We start from the raw sequence: 10044 nt of genomic DNA on the forward strand, positions 1-10044 counted from the left end.
TCTATCTATCTATCTATCTATCTATCTATCTATCTATCTATCTATCTCTGTCTGTCTCTTGGACAGACACAGCAAGTGGGCAATGAACTGGACAAGTGAATAGAAGGAGGAAGGGGGACTGTATTGTTTATGGGTCACTCATAGGTTCCTTTAATGAACCTAGACTTCTCCCTGAAAACAGAGACCCATCTTTTTGAAAACTAATATTCTTCCAGTTTTTTGGTTTGGCTCTGAGTCGTGGAATACCACCAGTGTCTGAAGAATTGAAGTTAGGAGTCACTTAAATATCACTGGAGAAAGGCATGTTGAGCATGAGTGAGGATTGGGGATAGCTGTAAGATATTCCAACCAAGAAATTACAGAGAAGAAGCAGTGTAAAAGATGTTCTAAAAATGGATGAACAAGACAAAGAATTGAAAATTGTGAGGATGCCCATCAACTGGGAAATAGCTGAACAAGTTGTGGTACATGATTATGATAGAGCACTATTATGCTGTAAGAAATGACAGGATGGTTTCAGAAAAACCTGGGAAGATTTATATGAAGTGATGCAAAATGAAGTAAGCAGAACCAGGAGAATGTTGTACAAAGTAACAGCAATATTGTATGATGATCAACTGTGAATGACTTTGCTATTCTCAGCAATACAGTCAACCAAGTTAATTCCAAAGGAATAATGATGAAAAATTCTAACCTCCAGAGAGAGAACTGATGAACTCTGAGTGCAGATTGAAGCATACTTTTTAAAAAACCCACTTCATTTTTCTTCCCCCTTTTTGCAATATGACTAACATGGAAATACATTTTGTATGGTTTTACATGTATAATTTTTTTTTTTGGAGGGGGAAATGCAGGGCAATTGGGGCTAAGTGACTTGCCCAAGCTAGTAAGTGTTAAGTGTTTGAGGCTGGATTTGAACTCAGGTCCTCCTGGCTCCAGGGCCAATGCTCTATTCACTGTGCCACCTAGCCCCCCTCCTTACATGTATAATTGAAATCACATTGTTTGCCTTCTCAGTGGGTGGGGGAGGGACTGAAGAGAGGAAGAAAATTTGGAACTGAAAATTTAAAAATTAATGATAAAAATGAACAAACAAATAAATAAATGTGTGACCAAAAAAGAAAATTTCTCAGAACTGGGAGGCAGTGTGTGGTACAATGGAAAGAATACTGACTTTGAAGTTAGAGGACGTGAATTCAAATCCCAGCTCTGCTACTTATTACTTGTATGATTTTGAATCAGTCACTTCAGTTTCCTCTTTTATAAAAGGAGGAGGTTGGATTAGATGACCTCTGAGTTCCCTTCTAGGTCTAGCTCTTTGATTCTAAGACCCTTATTATGAAACAAGATAAAGGGATAACTGATAGATAGCTTATATACCCTCCTGGTGTCCTTGAGATGTCAATGGAACACTCCCCCATCGACCCCAGCCTCACCACCACAAACTCCCTTGAAGATGTGAAATAGGAACTGAGCAAAATACATATGATCTGTATTGTTGGGTTGCATACCTACTCTGATGATACAACATCCTTCATTGGAGTATCTCAGATTTTCCCAGGGCACTCCATATGTCTCCTTTGTCCCATAACATTCTGCCCTGTACTATACTAATTTGTGTTCATGTTATAACCCCATTGCTAAAATATAAGGCAGGGGCTTACATTGTTGAGGGCAAGGACTATGGTGCATAAATGAAGAGAGTCAGAAAGACAATTCAAATCTTTTCTCAGTTGTTTGTTGGCTGTGCAACCCTGGGCAAGTCACTTGTCTGCCTTGGCCTCGGTTTCCTCATCTGTAAAAAGGGGTTAATAATAGCACTCCCCCTCAGAGTTGTTGGGAAGATAAAATCAGATGAGATTTTGTATGTGTGTATGTATATATACAGATATACATTTATACGCACCCATATCCAAATCTATCCCCTTGCAAATATAAATGTTTGCTTTTGTTTTTCATTCTTTTTCTTAGCACCCAGCACAATGTCTGATACTTAGACAGTGCCTTGAAGGTGCTTAAGAAATGTTTGTTAATTAAATTGAAGGGCATCTTCAAGACTGTTCAAAGAACTTTCTAAGTGTCCTCCAAAGAACAAGGAATCTTCAAGAAAAGAATAGTCGTTTCCATAGCTTCACGCTCCAAAGCTGGGATGAAACAAAGGAGAGTAAATGAGAACATTTCGTGGCACTCCGTGGAATGTCCGGGAAATGCAGGGAGAATGCTGAGGAAGGCTTTTTAGGATTCATCCATCAAAACTGAAGTGGGTAGAAGTAGGCACTTGGTTGGCACATGAAATACCGATTAACAATGCAGAGGGGATACTGTGTTCATGTTATATGAACGAACTGCTCGGCAGCAAAGACCCCTGAATATTTATGTACTGTCTTGAACATCTTCTCATATCAATTTTGCTGTCTTAACCTCGGCCTGCATTGGCATTCCCAGAGGGTGAGGGAAGGAGGAGTGGTATAGAAGGGGCAAGTTGGCGACTGGGCATTTTTACATAGGTCAGTACTCTTAATGTTGTTGCTTTTCAGTTGAGATGAAAGGTTCTTCTTTTAAAAAAGTATTTCTTTTTAAATGTTGAGTTCTAAAGTCTCTCCCTCCTTCCTGCCTCTCCCACACCCATTGAAAAGGCAAAGCAATATGATATCAATTATACATGTGAAGTCATGTAAAAAATATTTCCACATTAGCCATGTTGCAAAAAAGGGGAAAAAGCAAGAAAAATAAAGCAAAAATGTATGCTTCAAAATACACTCAGAGTTCTCTCTCTGGAACTTGATGGCATTTTTCATCATGATTCCATTAGAATTGTCTTGGATCTAGGGACGGCCAGGTGGCTCAGCGAGTAAGAGCACCAGCCCCAGTGTCGGGATGACCTGGGGATCAAATCTGGGCTCAGATACTTAGCACCACACCCAGAAATAACTGGCCGTGTAACTTTGAGCAAGTTACTTAACCCTGATTGCTTTAAAAAAAAAAAAGAATTGTCTTGGATCATTTTATTGATTAAAATAGTTTAAGTCTTTCATAGTTGATCATTGTTATATTACTACTACTGTGTACAATGTTCTCCTTGTTCTGTTCAGATCACTCTGTAGCAATTCATATAGGTCTTTCCAGGTCTTTTGGAAACCATCCTGCTTATAATTTCTTATAGCACAATAATATTCCATCACAATCTTATGCCACAACTTGTTATTAGTAAGGACTCAAATCCACCAGCAGCCATTACTGAGTGCCAGCTAGGTGGTGCAGTGGCTAGGGCTGGAGACTAATTTTCCTGAGTTCAAATCTAGCCCCAGACAGGCTGGGTGAGTCACTTAACCCTGTTTGCCTCAGTTTCCTCATTTGTTAATTGAGCTGGAGAAGGAAATGGCAAACCACTTCAGTATCTTTGCCAAGAAGAACCCAAATGGGATGTGGGAAAATTGGGATGCTGATGCACTGTTGGTGGAGTTGTGAACTGATCCAACTGTTCTGCAGAAAAATTTGGAACTATCCTCAAAGAGCAAGTAATTGATCCAACAATACCACTATTAGACCTGTTTCCCAAAGAGATTTTTTAAAAAAGGGAAAAAAGACCTACTTGTACAAAAATATTTATAGCCATCCTTTTTGTGGTGGCAAAGAATGGAAATTGAAGGGATGTCCATCAGTTGGGGAATGACTGAACAAGTTATGACATAGAATTGTAATGGAATACTATTGTGCTATAAGAAATGATGAGCAGGCAGACTTCAGAAAAACCTGGAAAGACTTATATGAACTGGTGCTGAGTGAGGGGAGCGGAACCAGGAGAACATTGTACAAAGTTACCGCTACATTGTATGATGACTAACTTTGACAGACTTGGCTCTTCTCAGCAATGCAAGGTTCTAAGACAACTCCAAAAGGCTCACAATGGAAAATGCTATCCAAATCCAGAGAAAGAATCATGGAGTCTGAATGCAGACCGAAGCATGCTATTTGCTCTCTCTCTTTTTTTATTTTGTTTTGTTTCTTCTTTCTTGTGATTCATTCCATTGGTTATAATTCTTCTTTGCAACATGACTAATGTGAAAATATGTTTAATGTGCATGTATATGTAGAGTCTATATCAGATTGCATGCTGTCTTGGGGAGAGGGGAGAGGAGGGAGAGGGAGAAAATTTGGAACTCAAAAACTTGTGGAACTGAATGTAAACCAAAAATAAATTAATTCATTAAAAAAATGATAAGCAGTATACTTTCAGAAAAACCTGGAAAGACTTACATGAATTGATACAAAGTGAAGTGAGCAGAACCAGGAGATCACTGTACACCATAAACAGTAAGGTTTATGTAACAGTAGGATGATCAACTATGAATGACTTAGCTATTATCAGCAAGACAGTGTTCCAAGACAATTCCAAAGGACTCATGAGGATGTGATGTCATTTTTTGATATTCACATCCAGACAAAGAACTGATGGAGTCTGAATGCAGATCTAAGCATACTGTTTTCACTTTCTTTATTTTTTCATGATTTTTTTCTTTTGGTCTTTTATTTCACATGACTAATATCGAAATATATTTTACATGATTAATTACACTTATATAACCTATATTAAATTGCTTACTGTCTTAGGAAGGGGAGAGGTGAGAGAGGGAGGGAAAAAATTTGAAACTCAAATTTTTTTAAAATGAATATTAAAATTTGTCTTTACATGCAATTGGAAAAAAATACTATTTAAAAAAGGAATTTTTAAAAGATCCCAAATGGGGTCACAATGAGTCTGAAATGGCTGAACAACAATTCACTGTCATACTATGCTAGATGCTATTGAGAGATACAAATAAACCACATTAATTAACAAATATTTATTGTCTGCCAACTGTGTGTAAGGCACTGAGTGCCTTGAATAAGGTGTGAATAATAATAAAATTATAATAAGGCAAGAATTGGGAAGCTGGGCACCACTTTGTGCTTATCACTTCCTGGTTCCAATATCTTTGATGGCTCCCCATTCTTTCCAATGTTAAGTCCAAAGTCTTTAGTCTGGAATTCAAGGCCTTCCAGAAAGCTCCTTGAGGACAGGGACTGTTTTTCAGTTTTGTCTTTGTTTCCCCAGACATCATACTTTTTTCTTTTTAACTTGGTCTGGATTGGTAATTTCATCTTTATGAGTAATATGGAAAACAGAAATTTCTTCCACTCATGCCACTCAGCAACTCATTTGTAATTCATAGTTTTATAGAGTTGTCTAAGGCTATAAGAACTGAGGTGACTGGTCCATGGTCACCAAGTTAGTGTGTTAGACTCAGGACTTGAATTTTCCTAATTCCAAGGCCAGCCCTCTATCCACTGTCAAGCTACCTTGCCCACAATAGACATTTAATACATACTGTTGTATTCAATTGACTTACAAAATCTAACCCTAACCTACCCTTTCAACCTCATAGACAGGGATAGACATTGGACCTATAATTCCATTGGTACAGGGAATTCCAGGATGAGGGAGTTCCTTCTTCTACCACTGCAGGTCTGAACCTTCTTTGCACCTTGTGAGCTGAGTAGAGCTTGGGAGGTTGGTTAAATGATTTGCTTAGGGGCATACAGGCAATAGGTATCAGAGACAAAACTTGAACCCAGATCTCCTGAATCCCAGACCAGCTGTCTCCCCATTATGCCTTTCCTTTCCAACCTTATTATCCACAACTTCCCCATATTCTCTCTACTCCAGCCAAACTGATCTATTCATTATTCCTCAAGTATATGTCTTCCCTTGCCCTCTGCAACTTTTGGTCACTAAATTCCCCTTGTATTCCCCTTGCCCCTTTGAAAACCTAGATGAATTCTTATCTCCTCCATAGATACCCAAAATGGCAATGAGTTCTGCCTTCAGTTTGTTTCTATGACATTTCTTCTCTGTATCATTCATATCTCTTAGCACAGACTGGCTTTTACATTCTTTTTTTCTTGCCTGTACCCTTGTCTTGCCAATAGCATGTAGACCCCATAAGATCGAAGACCTTGTCGTGCCTATTATACCCTCAGTGCTGGAGATTGTACACGCTCATGAAATAATCATAGAATTTGATGGTTTTAACACATCCGGGTAAATTTTAACTAATAGGACACAGTGTGTACATTTCTGCTAAGCTCTTTGTGCAAACCAGTGCTAGAATTCAGAGGAGGAAAAGATCGTTGTGGCCCAGAATGGTCAGCAAAGACTTCAAGGAGTAAACATGGAAAACTCAGGTTCTGCCCTTTGGGAACTTAGAACAATAATACCAAGAGCTGAGAAGCTTCCAGTGGTCTAGTTGGAAAGGCAATCGAATTCTCAAGGAGCTTCAAAAAAAAAACCAGCAACCCGATACTGGAAATGCTATGGGGAAAACTAGAGCTCTTGGATAAGACGCGAGAATGGAAAGCGGACTGACTGCCCAAATCTCCTTTCTCTCACTAGGCAAGTCTGTGTCGGTTGCAATTCCTGAAAAAAATCGCAAGGTGGCAGCATTGTGGCGAGAAATAAACTTTCTTATCCTATTGGTCTTGGTTTATTTCGGTTTTTGTTTTTGTGTGTTTTTTTTTTTTTTTACAGTATATTTTCCCTATTAATGTTTTTCATTTAACTTAATTAGAATCTGGGAAACCAATTAAAATGGCTACAATCTTCGCAATCAACAATCATTTGTATAATTATTGATAATTACATCAATGCCAGTCGTTATTAATGTTTGTAAAAGGCCATCATTGTACAGAGACATTCAGGGCACGGGAGGATTTGGGGCTGGGTGCTGGGCCCTATCAGCATCCACGAGTCATTCGGAGTATGAGAAGAAGCTCCCGGAACATAAAAGCGTTCCCCTCAGTCTGTGGGAAGAGCGCTGGGTGCAGGGTACTTAGATGGGGGGTCTTGGCCCCAGCTCTGTTACTAACTGGTTGGTGCCCTTAGACAAACAACTGGACTTCTTTGAGCCTCAGTTTCCCTACCACGAAGAGGAGAGGGAGTTGCACTTAGAAAGTCCCTTCCAGACAATTGATAACTTCCATGGGAAACTGGCCTTGCCAGAGATTAAGACCTGAGTGAGAGAACTCCATCTCTGATGTCTTCTGTCAGCAGAAGACTCAAGTATGCAGTGCCCCAGCCCAAGGAGGAGATACGAGACTTAAGTCCGAACTCTAATTCTCCCTGGCTTTGGAACAGTCAGGCAGGTGGTGGCCGTAAGGAAGTAGGTGCAAGAGGGGGGGTGGGGGGCGTGTCCCTAGAGGAAACTAAGTCTGGCTCTTTGCAAACAAACCACCCGAACCGCGGTCAGTTCCTTCTCCAGCAGCTGGACCAAATAAGAGTCCCCGATCCATGCTTGTACCTCCCACGTTTAGAGGATAGTTACCCACGTGATTCTACCCAGCCCCACCAGGTTCATAAGGAACGGCTCAAACCCTCCTTGCAGCTCCGGGAGCCTCAGTCTGACCACCGCAAAACTTTTCTTTCGGTCTGGTGTCGAATAGTTGGACTAATGTATTAGAGAGACCGAAGGGGAGCAGTTCTAGAACCTTACGAAGGTCCAGTGGAGTGCCCAGGAGCGAGGCGTGGGACTCCGGAGAGGATGCAGAAGTTGCTGAAGAAAGTTGATGGGGATAGCATCCCGGGAAATACCCCGAGCTGAGGCGTTCAATGCAGGAAAAGAGGGAAGTGGATCCTTGGGGAAAAAGGGGGATGGGGAAGTGTTTTGTCCTACCTCTTGGAATCAGAAGACCCTGGGTTCAAATCCAGACTCCGTTATTTGCTACCTTGGGCAAGTCTTTTAACCGCTGCAGACTTTAATTTTCTCCCTGTAAAGTGAGGAGACTGGACTAGATGACCGCTCAGGTCCCTTTCAGTTCTAAATTTATGCTCCTATGTCAGAACTGAAATGTGGGGAGGGAGGAGGGAAGAGAAGGTCAGATTTCATGAACTTGGAAGGGGAAAAAAGTTACATCGTTATGTCAATATAACTGGTTTCCCTTGTAATCCTATGTATTTTGTTTCATGCATTTAAGAACCTAATTCTGTTTATCAGAATCCATCAGGGTCCATTAGGTTTCAATAGACTGCCGAAGGGGTCCATGACACAAAGAAGGTTAAGAAACCTGGCTGCACGAGTTCCCCATACAGCCACCGTTGTTGTATAGTTTGGGAGAACGAATGAAGTCTATAGCAAGGGTGGGGAACCTGCGGCCTCGAGGCCACATGTGACCCTCTAGGTCCTCGATTGCGACCCTTTGACTGAATTTGACAAATTTGTTCTGTGAAGTTTGGATTCGGTGAAAGGGTCGCGCTTGAGGACCCACATGCGGCCTCGCGGCTGCAAATTTCCCACCCCTGGTCTAGGAAAACGGATTTGCCCAAAGTCTTACAATTAGCTTGAACCCAGATTTCAGTGTCCCTGAACTGCGTTCCTGGTCCAGTCTTTGCATTGTCGAGAACAATTCAGCCAAGTTTTCTGACGGCGACCTTAAAGTGCCCCTGGTTTCGAAGTTGCCTACCTCAAGCACCAGCCAGCTGCGCTCTCGAATCTGCACGTGGTCTGATTCTCCTGCCAGAACTCCACTCCGACCCCCATTTTCTTGGGCTTAAACTCAAACCTCTCCGCACTAGACCTAGTGTTAGACATTGGGAAGGGCCTCAGTGCCAAATGGCATCGGCAGCTAGGCTTCTTCCCAGGACCCCAGGCCGTGATAATAGCAATTCTAGCAAGTTCTAACCTGCCTCTGTTTATTGGGCGTTAGCGTTTCTCATAACTTAATCAAGTTTACCAGCATGAATACTTGTTTTTGTCTCCCTCCCCTTGCTTTCTGCACCCCTGCTCCATAATCTTCCGTTCAAGAAGCACCAAATGCTCTTTTAGACGAAAGTGAGCAGGATATTTGGACCCATTCTTCCCCTTTCCAGAAGCATTTCTGTGAAATGGGAAGGTTAGGCATCATGGTTGGGTTTGGAGGTTTAAAGGGCAGGAGGAAAGATGAAGGAGGGAAAGAAAGGAAGATAGAATTTAAAGCTTACAAAGTAAAGGGTACTTTGTATCTTACAAGGGCTGTGCAAATATGAAATATGATAGCGTGCAAAACAGTTCAGTAATGAGATACCTAAACGTTTTCTTTCAAATTCCTGGCTTGTGACCGCCACAGGAAAAGGACTTGGTGAATTTTCCTAGCGAGCCGGATACGTCTCCCTAACCCAGCAACCCTGAGCTCATTTCCCCAACGGCGTGCCCTCACTCTCCATCCGGATCGGCTTGGGGGAAAGACTTGGTGAAGAACCCGTCTCCTTCGAGAGACAGCCTCCCTTTAACTCCAGAGAGGGTTGGGGGGTGAGATCAGAGCTCTCGGCTTTGTTTGTTCGGTAATTCTGGGCTGAAAAACAGGTATTTAGGGCTAATAGCTGTGTAAGCCACCTTCGGGGGGGAAAACAAAACAAAACAAAACAAAAAAACCCAACACTCCAAAAACCTCTCTCTGAGCTCATTAGTGTTTTACTTTCATGTGTGAAACAAGCATATAAATGGCCCACTAATGAACTCCTGGATCTCCGGAGAAGGGGGAGGGAATGAAGAACTGGGGAGGGGGGAGGGGAAGGGGGAGGGGAGGGGGGAGGAAGAGTCTCCTTCCAGAGACCTGAGGAGCCCCCGTCCCCATTTTTCAGGAGAGCTAGGGGGGTCCAGGTCAGCCCTGGCGCAGAGATGGAGACTGCTACCGAAGGCCTAACTTGCAAGACCCAGAATCGGGGGAGGGCAGAGAGAAGGGGAATGAAGATCCCGATTTGTTTTCCTTCCCTTCGTCCCCAGACTGCACGAACTCCGGCAGCTGCCCCTACCCTTCTGACTGAAGGCCACCTGAATCCAGATCTGAGGCAACCAAAATCTCTAAAGTTGGGAAAGGGGTCTGTCTGGAAGACTGTTTCCCGGAGTTTCAGGAACCAAGGGCACAGGACACCTGACTGAAGTTAAGGAGAATCCCCCTTCTCTCCCTGTTCCGGTCTCTCCACTGCCTGCCCGAGACTGTAGACTGAAACACAACTGTGGTCTTGCAAATGTT

General features: G+C 42.3%; 1 long non-coding RNA gene across 3 annotated transcripts in view; it reads left to right on the top strand.

Annotated features, from left to right (window-relative positions):
* The window catches only part of LOC138168524 (uncharacterized), a 16570-nt gene extending 9766 nt beyond the window's left edge, over positions 1-6804 (top strand). For all 3 annotated transcript variants that reach the window (XR_011170120.1, XR_011170118.1, XR_011170119.1), the window contains one exon: positions 6434-6804. This is a non-coding gene — a long non-coding RNA (uncharacterized lncRNA). The remainder of the gene's footprint in view (positions 1-6433) is intronic.
* Positions 6805-10044: the final 3240 nt, after the last annotated feature.

Source organism: Petaurus breviceps, unplaced genomic scaffold (assembly GCF_028583685.1).
Source record: "Petaurus breviceps papuanus isolate PSGF00001 unplaced genomic scaffold, PetGlider_PUasm1.0 37, whole genome shotgun sequence".
Lineage (NCBI taxonomy): Eukaryota > Metazoa > Chordata > Mammalia > Diprotodontia > Petauridae > Petaurus > Petaurus breviceps.